Here is a 24,123-nt window from a genome sequence, read left to right on the forward strand (position 1 = left end):
GTCAGGAAGAACAACCTTCAGAACACGGCCGAAGAGCCCGAAAAACCCAGAACAACCATTCCAAAAAATTGTTGGAGGTAATGATATAATCAGCCTTATGCAACATAATTTCTGGCAGCAGATTTCAACCATAGTCCTTTTTTTCTCAAATATTTTCTTTTCTTTTTGTAAACTTACTTACTTCCTCCTTCCCCCCCCGCCCCCCAGAAAACCTCACTTTCATACCCACAAGCTGGGAATAAACCCCACTGGAAATACTGGACTGACTTGCTGAATTGACTAGTACAGGACTACACTGACTTTTTTTTTAACCACAGAAACAGAATCTGTTACATAAACTACTACATTGTGCTGTATTATGACTCCCTGCCACTCTTGTTAACTAGTCATAATAAAGGCTACAATGCTGTATCCATATACCTGAGAGTAAGCCTCACCAAACTCAGTGGAACTTATTTCTGAATAAGAGATAAAGGATTATAAACTGGTTGAATTTAATCTCTCACTCATATTCATAATGGTGCAATTTGAAAAGTGAGAGGACGCTGTCTCTTTTTTGAACACCCAGAAATGAGCATAGCAAGAGCTAAAGGCATGTCTGCACATATTCCATTCTCAAGCATACGACAGATAGCATTTCTGGAAGAAAAGAATCAAAACCCCCCAAATCACACCAAATCACACAAGCTATGGGATCAAGCCTGTAAGACTAGTGGGGACTGATTTAGAAAGAGATTTGCTGCATGGAGAGGTAACAGAAGGGGAAGAGATGGCAGATGCCAGGATAAATACCAGGGGGAATTCACAAACTGTGCAGACATACCACTTGGGGATCTCATCTCCTCAACAAGGGCTGCACTCTCAAACAAAGGCACAGCCCTGATCTGGTGGCAAATTCTCGGTCACTTGTCTGTGTAACACAAATATTTGCTGAATGTATAATATCTAGGTCCAGGGCTGGGTGGGATGTGCCTTCCTCCTATCCTCTCTTCTGAGATGTGACCTGCTTAGAAGGGATTGGGAGGGGAGTCAGCCCGCAACCTTTGCCTCTTCTATTCTGCTACCTTCCACAAAGTGATGGGCCAATGGAGGCTGCAGTAGGAAGAACTTGGGAGCCAGCAACATTGCTTCTCAAGTTTTTCTTCAATGTTATACAGTAAAACAATATAAACAGAGCACCAGTTTAACTCCCAATGTATTTCTAACAGTTAATGCATAGTTTAAAACTGTATTACTCCCCAAAATAACTCAGTTTATTTCTATGACTGCAAATTTTTGCTGGCATCACAAACACAGTATAAAAACAAGGGAATTCAAGGGTGTATAACAGTGACAGTTCTCTTTCCAGGGATACTAATGTGTTAAAGACAACACCTACACTTTGTTTTGTAAATATTGATAGCAGCAGATAACTACATCCATAACTTAAATTGTGCAATGCTATGATACGCATAAAGAAAGAACATTTACAGAAACATTTCTCTTAGTGTAAGGGAATTATTAAAAGAATGCAAAGAAAAAATTTTCCCGTAAAAGAGGAATGTTTTACAGGACAAAGAAGAACCTAACTGTTTTGTGCATTGCTAGAGCTTTTTACATGCCATGACTCCAAAATATATTGGGTAATTGCTATTCTTCAGTCATATACTTCTCTCTTCTCTCTTTCATCTTGGTGAGAGAAGTTCCTATTCAAGCAATGTGCCTAACCATCAGCCTACAGCAGAGACTGCACTTCTTCTGTACCTATGTTACAGTTTTAGGAGACAGTTGTTGTTTATATAATTTTCATGTAAATCTAGAAAATGTGATTTTAAAATACTAAGAAAGGTGCCGTAGAGAACTAAGGAGTCATTAACCAAGACCAATAGTAAGTCACAACTAGGTAGACCCACTGAATGGTAATCTGGTGAGTCAAAACTTATGTAATTCCACTGGTCAATGGATCTACTCTTGTTGCAACCTATTGTTTGGTTTCAGCCATTATGTCGCCCATCTCTGCTCCAGGCCAGTCATAGATTTACTCCCATGGAAGGGGACTTTGGGACAACCAAGCCCAGATGGAAGACAGATGGCAATAAGCCTTCTTCTCAACAAGGATTAAGGTCATGTTGGGGTTCCCTCCTGTGGATACAAAATTTTCATTAAGATGCCACATTCTTGATCCTCCAAAGCAACATTTGGAAATCTGGCCTATGTTCACACACTTCTTTTGTGCTTCTCTCTCTTTGCTATTTCTTTGTGTGCTTGACATAAGAGAATACTCTGATTTACTCAAACTACAGTTTGTCATTATGTCATAACCAGTAAACTTTAGCCTGAGTGAGCTGTTCAATTCAGAATTGCAAGCCAGGATCAAACTGTGTTTTCAGACTTGATTTGGAGGTCTTAATCAAATCACAGATGGCCTCATTCATAGGCATCCTTCAGTCTCGAGAGACTATGATAACGTTCTCTATATGGAGGACTTGGAACAGCATCTAGTGTTTTGATGCTGTACGCAAAGCTGGAGTGTCCTCTCCAGGGCACGAAGCCAGGATAAAATAATATGGAGGATAAGCTGTTACCCAAGCAGCAAAACCCCCCTCTCCACGTTGCTGAAATAGCCCAATGGAAAGAGTATTGGCAAGAACCAATACAACTGGTTCCAGCGATGTCGCAGGAGTTGACAGAATGACACGAACTGTCTCCGGGATTCTGGCTCTGGATTTTGCCTCAAAGTTAACTCCTGAAGCCTTTTCCATCGGCAGTGGAGGTTTGAAGTCTGAGTTTTCCTTCTCCTAGATGGGCTGCCTTCCCAGGCTAACGAGTCCCACCCACCCGGCCTGCTTGCTCATGGCATGGAGGCTGATGGTGGTGCCTTAGTGCTGGTTTGAAGTCAGAGTTTTCCTTCTCCTAGATGGGATGCCTTCCAGGGCTGAATGAGTCCCACCTACCTTGCCTGTTCCCTCATGGCATGGAGGACGATGGTGGCGCCTCAGTGGGGGTTTGAAGTCATTTTCCTTTCCTAAGCACAAGCTGCTGACAAAGTGCTGGATGAAGCTGCCTTTCATCTTCCATGTCTGATTATGGTGTCATGCCTCCAATTTCATATCTTCTTCAGAGTTGTTGCAACTTGTGGTCACTGATGATCCTTCCCTGCCACCTATTTCAGTCTCCAAACTGTTAGAATACTTCACCAGATGGAGAAAAGCTCTTCTGCTTTTTGCACTTTTTGGTTTAGAATAGTGGCTCCCTATTGACTGTGGTCATAAGAGTATTAATGTATTTTGTTGCCAGGGAAGCATTCATTAAACCTCTGCATGTCAAACTAAAGGCAACACAAGTCCACAATTTACATAAATGAATAGTTCTTGGTAGATAGGAGATTCCTGAAACCTGACAAATACTAGTCTTATGTTCGAAACGGAGGTAAAAAGCACATGGCAACTGCCAACCAGTAAGATAACAGGAAAGGTATCAGAATAGATCACACTTTTCTATTTCTATTATAATTCAGCTACAAATTCTCTATAAAGAGAACACTGCCCTTTAATATCACGAACCAAAGAAATTAGTGACAATTCCCTGAGGAGCCAGGAGTCCTACTATGCCTTGTGGAAGAGTTAGGCTGTTTAGCCTTAGACAAGCTACTATCTCATGATGCTTTACAGGTTCAGATGGAGCTTAAAAAGTTCCAGTCATGGGGGTTACCTAACTATTAATGTCTATTGCTGCAGACCTTGTCACCTTATTGAGGAGCAGATGTACTAAACTCCGTTTAGATTTTTTGACTAAAGCTTCCAGAATTCCAGCTGGCCTAGATCCCAACATAATGCTCTACAGAGGTTTGCATTAAGACTCCCATAGTTCCCCCAAACTGCCTTAGGCCTGTTCTAACTGTAGCTTCAAACATGAAAGAGGCAACAGGTTTCTTATCTGTGCCATAGAGCCTTATGCAGTATTACCAGCACTAGGCAACATATGGAAGATCAGATGCCCAGTTACGCCGATGGGTCCCTTGAAAAGGTTTGCTCCCCAGCTTCTCATTAAAGCTGCAGCCCTATTGCCTCCCATGAACGCGACTGATGTTTGCGCAGGTACTCTACAACACCCATGTGGCTTAGCAACCGTGGGAGTGGCACCCCCACACAGGGTAACAATAACTTGACCACACTTTGTCATGTCACTTTTTATCAACTTTTTAAAGTCTTCATCAACAGAGGAAAGCAGCTTGGCAACAAAACCAAAAAGTGGAAAAGACAGAAGACCTTTCCTCCAACAAAACAACTGGGATGAGGAAGTCAAATCTATTTCACTGGACTGAGCAGGATGCTTCCGACATAGAGGTGGGTGAGGAAAGTTTTCTTCTAGGTACTCTTTTTAAAAATCTGCTTGTAGGTCTCCCGAAACATCCTATTGGGCATCCTAAAATATACCTTTGTTTTTTGGATCCTAAAGGGCTGCTTTAACAGCCTGATTTCATTGCAGAAATACCAAAAATTTCTGCAATGAAGTGGTAACTTCTGAAAAACAAAAAGTATGGTTTATGCAGTGCTACATGCTTCCTATTATTCCAGAATTATACCAAGCTAGCAATTTCATCAAGAATCATTGCTATAAGAAGACTCTTCCTACTACTGAGACTGCTAGATGTGACTGTGAAGCCCTAACATCTAACTTACACACTGCTAACAAGGGTTTATTATTTAGTTTACATTAATGTGGATTATGCATTGAGGTTTCAGTAGTGACTCCTTGTGGTTTCAGCTGTTTCCATTCCATACAATACATAGCAAAACAAAAGATGGTGGAGAAAAAAAGGGAGAGATTCTCAGGAAAATGCCTGAGAAGTTGGCCTTCACTCTTCCACCTTCTCCAGTTCCTCCTATGGTTTGATTTATAGTCTTCCCCTACATGGCACCTTGTAACAAATCTGAGAATGGAGGAAAGGCCTGGTTCCATACTGAAAGTTACCAGCAGGTATCTTAACAGGGTTACTCCTCAGAACGGGGGGGGGGGTAGGAATCCTACTTTTACCTGGTTTTACCAGTTCACTGGAATGAGAGAAAGGTAAATAAAAATACATCAGAATTGGTAAAGGAAACCTTCAATCTTGTCATTTTATGTGAAGATCTACTGTACTGAAATGGCTAAGGTAAATAATGCCAAGGCGTATTCTAGACACAGAACGCCATCAACCAGACGACTATGAACAATTCACTTACAGAACAATATAACAAACATCACCTGAGTTGTATCTTCCATCAAACCTCTGATTTTCTCCACCACATCAGTGCGTCTGTGCTGTCGGAGGGCACTGATCAGCTGGGCAAAGCTGGCTTCAGAGCCCCTGATGATCCAATGTTGTAAAGCAGCATAGGCTCTCTCATGGTCTGCAGAATATCCATTGGCGAAAGCTGCCGCCTCTCGCTCACTTGCGTTGCACAGAAATTGGTAGACATCCATCCACTGACTTCCAAGCTGAGCCTGCAGTAACAGAAAACTATAATTTAGTCAAATGAGAAATTTTTGTTATAAAGCAAGCATGGAAGGGATGAAGGAATGAGTGTACAAGGATATAATTAATTCCTTATCTTCAAGCTATATTTGTGCTGGGAAGGAGACATCTGAATGCGACCAATGTAATAGACTAGAATGTTACTGCACTCTCTAAATCACAATTGTTCTGACTGTTGTACTGTCTCAGGAAACCAGTATGGACCTTCATTCACCCCTCAATAAGGGAGCAGACTTAAAAGAACACGTCCTTTGATAAAAAGCTATAACTTTTCTCTTTTACACTTGGCAGCAAAGCAGCTGGACACCACCCTAACACTTTCCCAACAGCCAAAGTGTTTAGGAGATGGAATTTACTCCCTGCTCTGGGTGACTTTTCTAGTCTCTGCTGACTTCCACTAGCTAACACCTTCTGCAACACATTTGAGCCTGTGTTTAAAAGCACATCCAAGCCCCTGGGGCTTGATTCTCTAACGGCAATTATGAGCAATGCAACATCATTTCCTACGAATCATCAATGACTGTTTTAATAAATTAGCAAATTCTAGCCCAAACATAAAGTCCTAGTATTTTTTTCCAGACTCTTAAAAGAAATGGGTTTTGAAAGGTTCCATATTAGGGCATAAATATCATATAGCAAATGAACGAGCTGTTTTTCAGATAACACACATGGTTTGAAAGTACTAGAAACACATACATGCTTTAAATGTACTAGAAATGTTTGACACAACCAGATTACTCTCTTGGGAAATGGAAGGATTGGCCAACACTTTAGTACAATCACCCCTTATTCTACAGTCAGGTGGTTTAACATAGTCTCTTTGAAATTTTGCTTGTTAGATCAGGTGTTCCACAGCTGCTTCCTCAACAGTGACTCACAGCAGCAGTAAAAAGCCTGTCTCCACAAAGCACACATCTAAAGCCACAAAAGGTTACATCTGAACTAGACCTCTCGCCTTAAAATTTACCACTGTTGCTACAACTGATTCTGCTCAATTGGGTGCGTCATGGCTGTACCACTGGCCACTTACACAAGGTCAGAACAAACAATTCATTCTGACATTATTCCAAAATTGTCTTTAATCTGGGTCATGTCCAAATTCGTTAAGACATTCTGGAGCTGATAGTCATAAGGGGGGAAAACTCACCAATTCGGCTGAGGTCCATTTGGCAACATGTGTGAGCTATGATAACAAAATGTAGTGCTCCTGGGAAGCAGCTGAGGAGAGGAGAAGGAAAAGAGGAAGAGGGTTCACGTACTTACAGCTACCATCAGAATGCAGCAACTGGTTGAGGAACATTTCAGCGACTACAAGTGCTGTGTTGTTGCCCTCCGTGGTTTGTACTAGAGATCAGCAAGTGTGGGTAGAAACCAGGCCCCACTTGTTATTGGGCCCAACAATCAAGAGAAAATGCTACCTGTCCTGCTCTCCCTTGGCAGGCATTATAGTCTCTTAGAGAAAGCAGTGGGGAAGGGGGGGTTCCATGGTATCCATGTGTAAAAACACACACATGTGTGTGTGGATACGCCACTGCAACACAATGTGTCTATCTGTATACCTTAATATATACCTTTACACACACACACACACACACACACATGGCTGCATGCACATGGACACATGCAACAGAGGGAGAGAGAGGGCATTAGAAGAAACCTACAGCAGGGAATTGCTTCCCCCACCCCCAGTTAAAATAAGGCTGTTTTCAGAGAGGTTGCTTTTAAAAATACATATACTGTAGTCTGGAGACATATCCCAGGAAAACCCACAGTCCTTCAGGATGAATAGGAGCAAAATGGGAGAAAGAGAGGGGAACCTTTCCTCTTTTGGAAGACCCCTTTGATTCACACTATAGAATACCAAGTGCTGGCATGATGACTCAAGTGTGACCTTTCAAGTGCAAATTATGATAACATGTAGTTTTGAGTCTCCCCCACCTCCACAAAAATAATCCTGCATACAATTTTAAACTAACTCCCTAATAAAGAGAGGTGACCTGGATTACATAAATCAGTGAAGAGCCCTATTCAGTTATTAGCAAATTGTTTGTAGACAGAATGGAATGCTTTAGCTCTTCTATCTACATGTGCAGAAGTGCAGTCTTTGCAGAGCAGGGGTCTCAAACTCAATTTACCTGGGGGCTGCTGGAGGCAGAGTCTGGGTGAGGCTGGGCTGCATCAGATTTTCCGCCAAGCGGAGCAAGAGCCCAAGGAAGCCGCCCAGGAGTTTCCTTAGCCCAGCTGGGGCTCAGAGGAGGGGGGGTGAGCTTTGTCGCCAGCCACGACCCCCTCCGACTCCTTCTTCACTACCACCACCACCAGCAGGATGAAGAAGCGGAGAAGGGAGGGAGTGCCGGCGACTGCGAGGGCGCGACATTAAATTTTAAAGAAAACCCTCACAGAATCGCCTTGCCAAAGGAGAAAAGCCACCATTGGTACGTGCGAAATTAAACAGAACGGGGTGGGGACACACACACACACACACACACACACACACACACACACACACACACACACACACACACGGAGGTCCGGCGACCTTCCTCTGATGGCCCCCCTCAAAAAAGGCGCACTCAGCAGCAGCAACTACCCCCACCATGACAGAGGAGCAAACTTTGAAAGGCAAGCCCAGGCAGCCTCCAGAGCCAAGGCAGCTGAAGCAGGACGAAGAGGAGGAGGAAGAGGAAGCACCGCTGGGTGCTGAGGCGGCCGCTGGCCAGGCTGGTGCTGGGGGTGCCGAGAGAGAAAGAAAGCCAGAAAGCCTCTTCCCTGGAAGAGGTGACGGCGGCAGCTGCTGTTGGAGGCGCTCTTCGAGGACGGGTTGGGAGCGAGCTCCACTCTCAGGCATCACTCAGCAGTGGCTCGGGTGCTCGGGGAAAAGGGCTGACAGCACGCCTCGCTCGCCAGCTCTCCCCCAAGACAGTGCCTCTTGCACCCCCATCCAGAACTGCAGCCTGCCAGCCGGCAGACAGGCGGGCCGGCTGGCAGGCTGCAGTTCCGGATGGAGGGTACAAGAGGCGCTGTCTTGGGAGAGATCCAGCGAGCGAGTCAAGGCTTTTTTTTACTCTTGACAGCAGAGGATGTGTAGGCGCTTCGGGGGGCAGGCAAGGCGGGGGCCACAAACTATCGTCCGGTGGGCCGCAAATGGCCCCCGGGCCACATGTTTGAGACCCCTGCTGTAGAGGAAAGCTTCTGAGATCAATAGGGTTTGTCCTCATGAGTCAAGAGAGTGATTTTCCAGGATTCTGACTCATGTGGAGAGCTCCCTCTAAGACGGAAGAAGCTCTCCTGTTCAGACCCAATGCTCTCCATATTCAGGACAATGACAGAAGCAGAAACAGAGGGGATGGGACGGTTACATTCCCCTCTCCCTGGAGTAAGTATCTACAATTTAAATGACTGGCTAGGACAAGAGATAATGTTATCCTTTTAAATCTGACACTTTAATGAAATGACATTTGTGATAGAAAAACTGTATTCTTACTCAATAAATCTGTTGAAAAGAAGATGCTCAGATCTTAGAAAAGTTTTGGGTTTTTTTTCATACCCAGGCAACATAGACACAGGCCATGCTTGACTTCTGGATTTTTGGAGCTGCAGCCCAGAAAGTAGCTTTCCCATGCTCCTTATCAGTATGTGCTTTGTAGGAAGAAGAAAACTCAGGTACAACAGTGTTCTTAGTGGGAGGACACATTGATAGCCCTGGATGGCAATGGTTTTTACATTTTTTTAAATACTGCTCTTCTAGTGGAAAAAGTGCATACATTGCAAAAAAGAGTATCTCCTCAGTTTAACCGCCTTAATACATCAGTGCAAGAATAGGGCACTGTGTTCCCATCATTATTAGTTAAAGGCAATAACATAGTGTGGAAAAGTTGCCCAGAACAGAGTCTCAGAGCTTATCATGATTGCTTCCTGATGAGATGTTGGAATAAAAAAACAAAACAAAATCCAAGGCCAGTCATAGACTAGCTTGGATGCTCCCCCTCCCTTGTTGCTGTAGGTACCGCAATAGGAAATAAACAGCTCAGAAACAGTACTGAGAATCACTTTGAGAAAATACAGTTTCCTTCTAGCGTGCTTGCTAAATCTGTTTGCCCACACTTTCCATCGCTTAAGAACAATTTAACACCTTACACTATTTGAACCCATCTGTGAATTTTATTGAAAGAAAAAAAATGGAAGCGTGATTGCATTGAAAAATCAAAACAATAAATCGACATTCAAGGCAACAAAGACAAATTGGGAACAAAAATGTTAAGACACATGCCTGAATGTAAAGGTGGTCTTGATACGCTGACTTATCAAGAACAGCATTTATACAATGACTGATCCTCCAGATATTTGGCCCACAAATCCCATCAACCCCCTCCAGCATAGCTAATTATAACAGTTTGTGAGACATCACTAAAGCTTAAGGTTCTCCACTCCTGACATATGCAGAATAAAACCTAGTTTGTCAGATACAAGTAAAGCTGTTAGATTTAAATATATGAACCATGTCAGAAAAACTAGTGTGCACAGCACATCTAAACTTTTGATGCATATTTCCTTCTTTCCTGATTAGTAGGAAGGTAAAGGACAGATTTCCATGATCAGTTTCCCTACTATGGAAGACTACTGGAAACATGAAACTTCAACAGCTAATGAAAGCCAGGCTCAATTCTGAGAGACTTGGTCTGGGCTAGAACACGAAGCAGGCCACTGTTTGATGTTTTTGACCATTCTTTGTTTCTAATCTGGTCTGATTTGGATTTGGAAGCCTTTCAAGTAGGCAACAAATTCACAGAGCAGGCTGTCCTGATAGGCCAAAGACAAACCCTGCAAAGACCAGATATAATTCACGAACGGTATATTGCTCACCTTCTCTTACTTAGTTACACAAACAATGTAACTTTTGGAGGCGAATTGCCCCAGGTTAGGAAATCACTGTAGACATTATTATATGTTGACATACATGACTCAGTGTGCAACTGGTAATAACTACAGCAATTTCTTAACTTAGGGCAGTTTGTCTCCAAATGTTATGCTATGTTACGTCAGGATGTTGGCCATCAGCTGCTGAGGCTGTACAACAACTTCAGCTGAATGCTAAATTTCAGCTCAGATAGGAGCTGTTTGTGTTGATCCAGTAGTATATTGGATTAAAACAAACAGACCTAACCTGGTTCCAAGACCATTCCAAAAAGCACTGGAGGAAAAAATAGGGTTAAAAAAATTAAGAGTTGAAAAGTATAGAAACTGAAAGTTAGAATACCATATAAAGCAGATGCTGAAGTAGCATGAAGTATCAAAAAATGGAAACGCCCTGGGCTTTCCCGACAGACAGCTTCGTTTATTTATTTATTTATGTATTTATTTATTTATTTATTTGATTTATATCCCGCCCATCTGGTATATTCGTTCCCCAAAGAATACAATTACCTTTTCTGCATTTTCCAATTACTGAGAGTGTGGGGAGGATACTGTATGATAATGTCTTAGACACCACCTTCCTGCTCAGTTCACTTAGCTACTAGCTAGGTTAGGGTAGGTGCTACATTAATTTAGTGGTTCTTCTTGTTGGGTGCTGTCAAGTTGTAATCAACTTAAAATGACCTTAACAGGATTTTCAAGGTAAGTAGGATATTTAAAAAGTGACTTTACCACTTCCTCTCCCAGAGTCAGTTTCCATGGATGAGTGGGGATTCAAACCCAATTCTCCAGAGTCCTGTCCTCTTCTTAAGCCCTGGTCTGCCCTCCAATACAAAGCACGACTGTTCCTGAGCTGCCAAGACTGAGCACCAAAAGCAGCAGAAAGGAAGAGAGAGGCAGAGAATATATTTTAGGCATGGTTTACTCTAAATTTGAAAAGTAGCCTGCCTTGAGTTTGGTATAGTGAATCCTGTCTTTGTGATCTAACACTTCCTGATTTAAGTCAACCTACAATAATTTCCCAAAGCTATAACTCTTTGCATGTCTTCAAGCAAGTGAATGGGAGTTCTGAATATTTGGAAATGTGAATAATGACCTGGATCTAGGCCTGGATTAGGTCAAAAGTGTCAGGTTACATCAGATCCCAATCTGAAGCATCAAATCAGCATCTGGATTGGATCAGGTGACCTGTGCACAGCCCTCTCAACAACTCCTGCTGTGCAGCAAAACAGTGATACAAATCTGGCTTCATCAACCACCAATGACTGGGGACAAAAGACCACTCTGCTGAACATTTTATAGTCCAACATTATCTGGCAGTAGCCAGGTCCAGCCCCATCACTGGTCAGAAAGCAGTTGGTTTTAGATGTTATGAAGTACAGCATCTGTTTTGTCACTGAATGGGAAAGATTAGAGGTATGTATAGGATATTCTAATGACAAAATAATATAAGTGTGGTTGTTCTGGGTTTTTCGGGCTCTTTGGCCGTGTTCTGAAGGTTGTTCTTCCTAACGTTTCACCAGTCTCTGTGGCCGGCATCTTCAGAGGACAGCAACCTGTGCTATAAGTGTGGGTCTATGAGTTTTGATTTAGGAGGGCGCACCATCTGCTACTCTGCTTTGGGAAGGAAAATGTCTCAGGCTCACCCTGATACAAAAGATATCATATGATATGATTCAACAGTTATGAATTGTGACAATCAGACTGCATGTGGAGGAAAAAAACTGGTTTTGAATCAGATTTAGCATGTTGGCTACAGAATTGTACTCAGAGCATGATGATTAATGGCTCCTTCTCAAAATGGGAGATGGTAACAAGTGGGTATCCCAGGGCTCAGTCCTGGGCCCAGGGCTCTTCAACATTTTTATTAATGAGCTGGATCAGGGGGTGCAGGAATGCTAATCAAATTTGTGGATGACACAAAATTGGGTGGATTAGCTAATTGGAAGACAGAAACAACATTCAAACGATCTGGATAGGCTTGAGCACTGTGCTGAAAACAAGAGAATGAAATTCAACATGGATAAGTTCAAAGTATTGCACCTAGGGGAAAGAAATCAAACACACAGTTAAAAGGTGGGGGATACCTGGTTCAGCAATACTGCAAGTGAGAAGAATCTTGGAGTCGTCGTAGATCACAAGCTGAATATGCGCCAACAGTGTGATGTGGCTACAAAAAAGGCAGCAGCCCAGTGCAGCCAATAGCTAAATTTTTCAAAATAAATATGTTCACCTTTGTCTGTATTTTAAAAAATAAAAAGACAGTATTACAAAATATTAGAAAGACAGCCTCCGGTACATTTTCCAAAATTAAAACAAAAAGGAAACAAATAAGAGGAAGGAATCATTAACAAAGACTTTTGTGTATGTGTGTATCCTCTATTCTGAGAGACGTCACAACAACTTTATGATGCGGCTTAAGAGAATCCCTGGATTGTTTTGGTTAGGAAACAGAAATTCCTCGCATGACACAATGATTAACTAATGTGGCAAAGAATTACTCAACACAAACCCTGACCCACATATGTGAGAAATAAGCATTCCATGGCACCTTCACACCATGAATTGTTTTGTTTTCTTTTCCATAGCCGAAAGCAATAAACCCTTAAAATTTCCAAATTAAAGTACTTGACACACAAAAGAGGGTACATGACTATGTTTCTTATTTTTGTTAAAAATCAGCCAGTTTTTTTCTGACTTTTATAAAAGTGCTCAGTTCATTGTATTAAAAACCCTTCACCCTTGACTGCGTTTAAGAGAACCCTTGAAGGATCCAAGTTTTTTTGATATTTAATCTCTGTCCTAAATGTAGTTACGGTAATTGGTTCCAATTGGGTTCAAAATTGGGAAAGGAGTACAACAAGGCTGTATATTGTCCCCCTGCTTGTTTAACTTATATGCATCATGCGAAAGGCCGGACTGGAGGAATCCCAAGAAGGAATTAAGATTGCCGGAAGAAATATCAACAACCTCCGACATGGAGATGATACCACTCTGATGGCAGAAAGTGAGGAGGAATTAAAGAACCTTGTAATGAGAGTGAAAGAGGAGAGTGCAAAAAATGGCCTGGAACTCAACATAAAAAAAAAACACTAAGATCATGGCCACTGGTCCCATCACCTCCTAGGAAATTGAAGGGGAAGATATGGAGGCAGTGACAGATTTTACTTTTGTGGGCTCCATGATCACTGCAAGACGCCTGCTTTTTGGGAGGAAAGAGATGACAAACCTAGATAGCATCTTAAAAAACAGAGATATCACCTTGCCAACAAAGGTCCTCATAGTCAAAACTATGGTTTTTCCAGTAGTGATGTATGAAAGTGAGATCTGGACCATAAAGAAGGCTGACTGCCGAAGAATTGATGCTTTTCTATTGTGGTACTGGAGGAGACTCTTGAGAGTCCCCTGGACTGCAAGGAAAACAAGCCTGTCCATTCTAAAGGAAATCAACCCTGAGTGCTCACTAGAAGGACAGATCCTGAAGCTGAGGCTCCAATACTTTTGGCCATCTCATGAGAAGAGAAGACTCCTTGGAAAACACCCTGATGTTGGGGAAGTGTGAAGGCAAGAGGAGAAGGGGATGACAGAGGACAAGATAGTTAGACAATGTCATTGCAGCTACCAACGTGAATTTGACCAAACTCTGGGAGGCAGTGGAAGACTGGAGTGCCTGGTCCATGGGGTCACGAAGAGTCAGACATGACTTAATGACTAAACAACAACAACAACAACAACAACAACAACAAAGTAGACACATTGGCTGACACCCTGTTGCTTAGTGTGGTAAGCCATGACTAATGTAGGCCCATTGAATCACTGGGGATCTGGTGAGTCAGTTCCATCATAAATTCCATAAATTGATTTAATTTGCAATGTATTGTGTTAAACAAAAGGATTTTCACCACTGAATCATTAGAACATTCTTAAATGTCCCATTGATTCAGTGCTTCTATTGTAGTTAGAAGTGACACTGGATTTGGAAGCATAGCAAGGATTTCTTGATTGTGGTCCTTGTGTGGCAAGATGGGAGGCCAATCAGACTGGAAGAAAACACAGTAAGCTTATACTTAGACTGGGAAGGTTTTCTCTTTATTTGGTAGCATTGTATCTTTATGATTCCACATTATTCTTACTGGATGAGATTCATGACTGGAAGAAAGCTCCTAGAAGGGGAATTAGCATAAACTCTGCTCCCTGGTGCTGCCATCAACAGTTGCTCATAGAAGATGCTTCACTGATTTTATCCTATTTAGCTGTTATGAATTTTACTTTGTTTTATGTTATTAGTTAAGAGTTACAGCACAAAGAAAACCCTTCATTTCTGTTAGTTAGGTAAAGGTAAAGGTAAAGGTTCCCCTTGACAATTTTTGTCCAGTCGTGTTCGACTCTAGGGAGCGGTGCTCATCCCCGTTTCCAAGCCATAGAGCCAGCGTTTTGTCCGAAGACAATCTTCCGTGGTCACGTGGCCAGTGCGACTTAGACACGGAACGCTGTTACCTTCTCACCAAGGTGGTCCCTATTTATCTACTTGCATTTGCATGCTTTCGAACCACTAGGTTGGCGGGAGCTGGGACAAGCGATGGGTGCTCACTCCGACGCGTGGATTCGATCTTACGACTGCTTGGTCTTCTGACCCTGCAGCACAGGCTTCTGCGGTTTAGCCCACAGCGCCACCACGTCCCCGTTCTGTTAGTTATCTATAGCTAATCAGTAAATGTAAAACAAAAGATACACAAGAAATTGTTTTAGGATAGATTTAATTTTACTGGTGTTCTGACAAGAATTAGGCCTAAATCCAGATTCCCGTTAGTACTTGGCCACTAGCAAAGCAGCACCTTCTTTCCATCCCATCTCCTCTTGCAGCTGATGACATTATCTCACAATTGAGGATCATATCCCTGTGGTTTTATTGATGGAAGCAGTGCTGTCAGCAAATCCATGGTAATGGAAATTGGCCACAGTAAGTACAAAAGATTTTCAGCTTTTTTACATCTGTGTTTTTTTCTTTTTTAAAAAAATACATAGTTGTAAAGTACTGTACAGTATAACAATAACGAATTTCATAAGAAGGCTAAACCAGTATTTTCTTAGCAATAAAACATGTGTAAGATTCTAAGATTTGATTATTTTATAGTATTCTAAGATTTTGATGTTGATTTCCTAAACATTTCTACTTATAAAATACCTGAATAAAGTACAACCACCCAGTGTGGCCTTAGTACTCAGTACAACTGACATGTACACAGGCATCGTAAGCCTCAAGATGGTGAAAAAGATGATACATTCATAACATCAGATGAGATTTATACACGTTTTGCAAGTCTATTTCCTCATTAAAAATTATCTACTATCAAAACATTTGGGCTCAGAGTCTTAACTTCTCAAATGTTTTGATGAGAATATAATATACCAAGAGGTTTACACTGGACAGCATTAATTCTGAATCCTACCTTTGAAAAAAATCAACTCCTATGTATATAAAGTCATCATAGATATCAATATGTAATGTTTTAGTGTTTGCACCTTACAAAATATTTATGTACATTAATTACAGCCAATTAATGGATGTGTAAATATTTAAATAATGTTTGGACCTTATATAATAAAATAAAAGACTCATCAGATACACACTAAACATTATTTATTTATTTATTTATTTATTTATTTATTTATTTATTTATTTATTTATTTATTTACCACCCATCTGAGTACTAAGGCCACACTGGGTGGTTTACAAAAAGTAGAATACTAATAGCACTAATTTTACCTGTGATAGACTCCAAACACCACATTATACAACTCTTCACCCCAAAATAATCCTAGATTTGGAGAGAGAGATTTTAACTGAGTACTATCTTCTGAGATGAAATCCAGTCCACTATGCCAATTACTTTTGATGACATACATACAGAATCAGTCGCAGACCAACATACATCTTCAGTGGTGCCCTGCTAGATGATGACCTTGCAAAACAATGAATCCGCATGATGATGACGTTTTGTGATCGCTATATTGCTTCGCAAAACATTGTTTCCTATGGGCGATTTTCGCTGGACGATGTTTGGGTCCGTGCTTCGCAGACCGTTTTTCGCAAGATGACTGTTTTAACAGCTGATCGGCGCTTTGCAAAATGGGTGTTTTTGGGACTGATGCTTCGCAAGACAGCAATTTTAACAGCTGATCGGCACTTTGCAAAATGGCTTCCCTATGGGCGATTTTCGCAGAACGATGATGATTTTCCCCATTATAACACATTAAACGGATTTCAATGCATTCCAATAGGGAAATGCTTTTCGCAAAACAATGTTTTCACAAGCGAGCGATTTCAGTGGAATGAATTAACATCGTCTTGTGGGGCACCACTGTTTTTGTCTTCTTTCTCATACAATGATTATTTTTATTAATTAGCATTTTCAGATTACACATTTCCATGTCAGTCTACAACTGATTCTGGGTATCTGTCATCAGAAGTAATTGGCAGAGTAGTCTGGCTTTGAGAGGGGTACACAAAGTAGTTTTTAAAAAGTACTACCCCATAGGCTTCTTTCTGTTCATGATTCACAATATTCATATAAATTGCCTTTTTCCAGAAAGCATCTTCAAACCATTTCATAACAATAATCCCAATGAGGTAGATTCAAACTAAAATAGCTCAGTGGTTTAGGCATCTGGTTGCAGAGTCATAGGTCAGAAGTTTGATTCCCCACTGTGCCTCCTTGACAGGGGCTGGACTTCATGATCCAGAGGGTTTCATTGAAGGCAATTGTGATTTAAGTTTCACTGATTTCAAAGAGAACTAAATACAGCCAACAGGTAGTGCCATCCTTACTCAAAGATGCATTGGCAGTAATGGTTTGGAATAGGCAGAAACCTCTTGTGCCAACACAACTGCTCTTGTGCTGGTAGAGCCCCTTGCGTTGCTTGATCTGAGAGATTAGTCAGAAAAACTGGTTAATCTGCCAGCAGAAAAGCCAGAATAACGCAGAGGAAGGAAGGGACTCTTCAGAGACATTTGTCTCCAACAAACCCAGACTGGGAGAGGCTTGGATTCAGCAGAGCTTCAGAACAGTTTCAGCTGGCCTCATGTCAGCTCACCTGGCCTTCAGCCCTCTTGGCTAGTAAGAATTGTCTGGATCCAAACCAGCAAAATGCAATTCAGTACAAACTGCAGGATTAAAAACAACCCTGAAAGACTATTATCTTAAGTACTACAGAAACAATTAGAAAACAGGAAGTGTTTAACTTGCATTCAAAACAATAACAAAATTAGTACCACACAAGCCAATCAGAATAAAATTTTGCCAAACCGAGAAAGCTTTCTCTCCAAAAGCTTGACTTTGTAAAGCAGAAGCATCAGGAGAAAAGGTGGGTGGGTGCCCTGCCTAGCAGATAAGTTCACTGGGAGAAATATATTAAATTATGATTGTAACAATAATTCTATTCTGCCAAGTCACCACTTTCTGGTGGCATTCTGGGACTGTGCAACTTGTCTAAGGCCACAAAGGACACATAACTTCATAAGGTGCACATGTTCTGGGTTATCTTGGCTAGTCCCTGTCTTGGAAAGTACAGTGGAGATCAAAACCCCTGGAACCTGGCTCCATATTCTGATGCTCCAACCCAATGAGCTGGTGGGCAAAATCTTACTGCTTTACTTTGCGCAGTGTAAACCAGGCAAGGCGTCAAAAATGACTGAAATTAATTTAAAGCTTCCCTGCCCTATTTCAGCTTTTGAGGCTCTCCAGGGCTTTTCTTTTGCCCTGGATACATTTTTGGGAGCTTCAGAATGTGGGGTGGGGAGAGACTTTAAACATAAAAAATTAGCACTAAATGGTCACTGCTGGGATTAGGATCAGCAGCAGCACCCAAAACCCCTAAAGGCTTCCCTAAGGCAAAAGGGAGCCCTAGGGAGCCTCAGAAACTGAAACCCCAGGGGAAAGGAAGCTTTAAAATGATTTAAATTAATTATATCTGCCATCCAGAACTGGTTTAAACCTAACAAAGTTATGCAGTAGAATTTTGCCCATACTGTTCTTAAATTGTGATTTTTATAACTGCTACTTTTTACTCCTTCAATTGGCATGGAAAGCCAGGATAAATATGAAGATACCTAGCTCTTATTCATTTAATCACAGGGAGATGAAAATTGCCTATAGGGCTGCAAGCGATCAGAAGAAAAATTGCCTGACCTCCTAAAGCAACTTGAATAGCAGTTTGACTCCAGAAGTTAGGAGAGGAATCATTGCATGAAGACAGTATTGCTACCTGTTTAATGGAGTGGTTCTAACCTTGGGTCCCCATACATTCTTGGACTGCAGTTCCTAGAAGCCTTCCCCACTAGCTGTGCTGGCCAGGATTTCTGGGTGTTGTAGACCAAGAACATCTGGGAACCCAAAGTCTGGAACCACTGCGCTAATGTTTCAAGGTTAAGCATCTGTTGGGCATAGGAGCTGGGACCAATGCAGAAAAAGGTTAGCAACTTCCTTTAATATATTTAATATGAGGATACTGAGTACATGGGATGTACATTCCAGGTATGCTTAAAAAGATGCCCCAGTACCAAAGAGAGCAAAGTGGCAACAGAAAATAAGATTGCCATTATCTAATCCCATAGGAGCAAAAGGAAAGCGACCAAGAACACAGACAACTTTAGTGTTCAAAGAATATCCATTAATGGATTCAAGTAGACACCTTCAAATGTGAATTACTAGGGGCTGACAGTTTTCTAAAGCAAATCCACAACAGCCAAAGCTCAGCTAGTATGAAATATGAAATTACACTTTAACCTAAATAATTTTCAGCAGTTACTGAACGTGTTCCTTTTCTCCCTTACCACTTCACTCTACTGATTGCTGTCTAGGTTTGCCATCGCTTTCCTCCCAAGAAGCAGGCGTCTTTTAATTCTGTGGCTGCTGTCACCATCTCCAGTGATCATGGAGCCCAAGAAAGTAAAATCTGCCACTGCCAGATATCAATTTATACACAAGCAAAACCTTTTCTGTTTCTTTCTTTTTCAGTCAAGCAGTAGAGTAGTTGGGAACACACAGAAACCCTTGGTGGAAACCTGAGAAAAAGCAAATGAGGCTTGGCAACTGGAAGGTGCAATTTCATGCTTGAATTTCAGAGCTCTACTGGGTGCAAGTAACTGTACAGCTTTATCGTGCCCCTCCTGACTCCTTTTGAGAGGCAGGCAGAACTGAATAACCATATTTTCTTTCTGACTTTTTAGGTTGGTCCATTTGTTTTTCCTCCTGAAGTGTTCAGGAAGGGATGTTCTGCTCCATTTGTCATAAACTAGGTGTAAAAGAAAAGAGGGAAGAAAAAAAAATTAAATGGAAAATACCCTTTCTCATACAGAGAATATTTCTTCATATTGCTGCAACTATGGTTTGCCTTTGTGGTTTCACATATGTTTAAATTTTCCCAGTTCAGTGTCCTTAACTGCTAATGACCTGGGTTTTAAAAAAAATGATTGCAGGTTTAATATCTCTTACTATGGTGCAATGACTGCCTGTTGAGTTCAGACTTGGGAAACCCAGCTAAGAAGCTCCATGGGTGGCCTTGAGCAAGTCAGTCATTCTCTCCCCTTTTCAGCTGAACCTACTTCACAGGGATCAGGCTCAAATGCTACTCAGAATGTCTTGGAGGATGGTGGCATGGGGAAAAATAAATAAATAACAGATGCTCAGCTGGGAGGGCTGGTCTTTGTGATTGCTTTGCTTGAAAGATGTCTATAGCCTGAACCCTACCATCTGCAAAGGGGGGGGGGGCAATGTGTTCTATTTCAAGACATGCTGAAATCTGCTGCCTGCAGAAGTCAAATGAATGGGCATATATTTATTCTACATACGTAATTACTTAGTAATTGCTGATCATCAAGCTCTTGTCCTGAAAATTCTAGTCAGGCCTTTGACTCCTCTCTCAGCCTAAAAATACAAACGTAAACAGCAGCTATTTACAAAAAGTGGACATTCTTTTAGCAGCAACCTCTGATACTCACACTTCCCTCTACCATTACAGTGGTCATTTTGACATCAAACTGGATGGCTCTTTGCACAAGTGTTTAAGATGTTAATTCAGTGATACAGGTGCAAATTGAATGGCTGTAATTTATATAGAATGCAGAGCTGGAGAGAGCAGGAGTTGCTGTTTCCCTGAAGGGTGATATAAGCCCTTACCACCTTGGTGGTAGAATTCCAATATGTTTGTGCAGGAGAGAGACTGAATCAATAGTAGAAGAAGAAGAAGAAGAAGAAGAAGAAGAAGAAGAAGAAGAAGAAGAAGAAGAAGAAGAAGAAGAAGAAGAAGAAGAAGAAGAACAACAACAACAACAACAACAACAACAACAACAACAACAACGACAACGACAACGACAAGGACAACGACAACGACAACGACAACGACAACGACAACGACAACGACAACGACAATGACAACAACAAGAAGAGCAACAAGAAGAAGGAGAATTGCAGAGCTGGAAGGGACCCTATAGACATAGGGTCCAGCCCCTCTCAGGGAGGCACAGTGGGGAATTAAACTCCCAACCAGATGCCTAAACCACTGAACTATCCAGCAGTTAGTGATATAACATGTTTGCATCTGAATCTGTATTTTATTTTAGGGGTTTTAAAGCTTGCACACCTGGAACTGTTTTCTTTGTCCTGTGGACCTCCTGCTTTAGGCAATAAAAATATCTGAGACTTTGTTCCTCCCCTGTTTTGTTTCAAAGAGATGTTGCCATACTTTGCTTCCCTCCCACCCCTGCAAGCAAGTCCTGCTCCTCTGACACATTGTTGATGGGGGAAAAAAACTGAGGAGTGAATAATTTGTAGAATCCTGTTTCAGCCTGTCCTACTATCATGACTGTTATTGTTCTGTTATTTGAAAAGAAATCCCATTTTGGTAAAGTTGATTGTGCTTGCACTATTCATATGAAGAATATAGACCCGTAGAACCTCGAGAGTGGTACACTAACATCTAATGATAGGCAACTCCAAGCCATTGCTCACTCTTCTTATAGTTTGCCATCTTTAAACTGGACTTGGATAGAGGACACCTCCAGAGACCTGTCTTCTGGCATCTCTCTAGGTAGAGGATTATCTCCCATGAGGTAGTACCCATAGTCACCCTGCATATACTTGGCTCTGAACCAACTACAGTCTTTTGCCCCTTCCATTGTGCTTCAGGCAGATTTTTCAGTCTGTATGGTTTTGAAGAAAATTTTGGCTCCCAAGTTGTTTATTGGATGAAACCTTCATTCTTCTTTAAAAAAAAAAAAAACAAGTCTGTTTTTCTGTTTGAGATACTGCTCCAGATTGCGTACAAGTCAGTGTATTCATGAATATCTCAAGGGCCAGAGAATCAGCACCACACAGTGGTTCTCTTCTAGGAACAAGGTGTTCCTTCACAAAGTCATCCAGCCAGGCAGGATGCGGGAGCAAAAGGAAGATGAGTTTGCTGTGGGCTCACCACCTGAGATATATGTGCCCAAAGTGATTAACTTTCTTTACTTGTTTGTATCAGAAGCAGTAAGATAATACAATTAATAAATACATCAGATAATTTTTGCCCAATAACAGGCAACATCAAAAGCATACTGTATGTATGATTCACTTTGTATATACAGTAGAACATAAAGATCAGCTCCCTGTCAAAGCACAAAGGACTACACCTTAAAAACACCAGATTTCATTATATTTGAACTGGCATGTTCATAAATATACCCTGACTCATATGGTTCAATATTTATTTATGACTTTTCTTCTATAATTGTATTCCCCAATTAAAAAAGCCCAATTATTATAAATTATTGTCTGTAATAAGGTATACTCATAATATATGTTGTTTTGTATGTTTTTAATCCAACCAAACATGTGCCATCAAGTCAAATTTTGACTTTTCAGGGTTTTCCAGGTGGAGAATACTCAGAAGTGATCTACCATCCCCTTCTTCTGGAGGCTCCCTGAGACTGTGCAGTTTGCCCAAGGCCATACAGGTTAGCTCTTCTCCCAGGAGGCACAGTAAGGGGGGAACTGAACTCCCAGCCTATGGCTCTGCAACTAGATACCTAAACCACTGAGCTATCCAGCTGACTATATTATTATTCATAATTCATAATTTATCAAAGATGAGCTAGTCAGACTGTGGCAGCAATCATACCTGAACATGTGCCTTTTAAAAACATCAAAACAAGAATGATGACAGTGTTTTAAGTTCCCTTTCCAACTGAGATTGCATCTTACATCAGTGATGAACTGATAAGAAAACAAATTTCCTTGAGGTTTCTCAGTAATAATCTCAAACTCATGGTCTTCATTTCATTTCAGAACTATAGCCTTGGGCAAAAAGAGTAGCTGAAAAAGAGCAGTAGAAAGGCTCTCCAAAGAAACATCGATTAAAAGAAAAAAATGAAATAAAAGTATCAGAACTACTAGTGCCATCTAGCTGTAGTATAAGCAATCGGTTATGTTTCAGTAGCAAAGACCGTGACAGATATGAGAATATTTCTCTTAGAGACTTCCCTACTGTGCTAGGAAGGTTTCTAATAGCAGCGCTGAAAGTTCTAGTACTCAATAGCTGAATTGCCACAATGCAATGGCATGTTCACAAACATTCTTAGTTCCTAAGTAATGAAACTGTGAATAACAGGGATGTCATCAAACAGGTTTATCTGAGAGGGAAATAAAAAAGACCATTCAACTAGGTAAAGGTAAGCCTTAAGTATTGGAAGAGCTGTGGCCAAAGATAGTTATCAGATAGGTAATATTTGGAAAGCAGGGGAGATCTGAGAACTTAGAGAAGGAGGGCAAAGGTGCCAAAAGAAACCTGGTCTAAACCCTGGAGGAAGGTGAGGATGGCAAAGATGGTGTAGATGAGTGCCAGGTGTGGAGAACAGGGTAGTATAGTGCCTGGAGTTCTGCTGTAGAACTCAGGACACCCGGGTTCAAATCCCCACTGGTCCATGAAGCTTCCTAGGTGTTTTGAGGCCAGTCACTCTATGATTTTCCCTGCTTCACAGGATTATTGTGAGAATAAAGAGGGAAGGAGGAGAGCCATATGTGCTGCTGGAAGAAAGGTAGGATATAAATATTACAAACACTTAATTAAATAATTATAAAATAAATGTGTGGTCAAAATACCAAAGGAAATAATGCTGAGAACAGTTAGATGTGCTCTTTCATTGTTGGATTTCAGTGTTACCTTTTTGAGTTAGTTCAGTTTTTCAGTCCTTGCTACTGTAGCCCAGTGTCCAGCATGGCCTCAGTAATGGCACCCTTTTCTTTCTGATCTTGTTCAAATGTATTTCTAAGCCCCATCTGTAGGCAAAGGAAATTTGTAGATGTTTATAGCGCAGCATAACATATATCAGTAGCTCCCAGGTGGACAATGTGGCTGGGCTGAGTGGGTGGAAAATTAGCATAGGAATGTCTGAAAATTCCAAGCATTACTAACATTCATCTGAGTCTCCATCCCTAACACCAGAATGCAGACTGGCCAAGGCACGGCTTAGCAATGTGTCAGAAAACAGAGAGATGTGAGAAAAGCTCCTGCTAAAAATGTCTGAATTTTTGCTCATCCAGGAGGATGAGGCTGGGGAATTCTGGAGGTGGGGGGGGGGGGTTTCACTAACACTGTTTCAGATTTAGCATATATTTTAAGTAAAAGTTTGTAATGAATGCATGAATAAATACCAGATGGAGCATGAAGGATCC

At 41.4% G+C, this 24,123-nt stretch overlaps 1 long non-coding RNA gene across 1 annotated transcript; it reads right to left on the reverse strand.

Annotated features, from left to right (window-relative positions):
* Positions 1–152: 152 nt before the first annotated feature.
* LOC144586644 (uncharacterized) lies at positions 153–23,730 on the reverse strand. The gene is made up of 2 exons (XR_013541572.1): positions 23,612–23,730; positions 153–5,466 (listed from the first exon to the last, which is right to left on the reverse strand). It is a non-coding gene; the product is annotated as an uncharacterized LOC144586644 (long non-coding RNA).
* Between the last annotated feature and the right edge of the window lie 393 nt (positions 23,731–24,123).

Source organism: Pogona vitticeps, chromosome 2 (assembly GCF_051106095.1).
Source record: "Pogona vitticeps strain Pit_001003342236 chromosome 2, PviZW2.1, whole genome shotgun sequence".
In the NCBI taxonomy this organism is placed as follows: domain Eukaryota; kingdom Metazoa; phylum Chordata; class Lepidosauria; order Squamata; family Agamidae; genus Pogona; species Pogona vitticeps.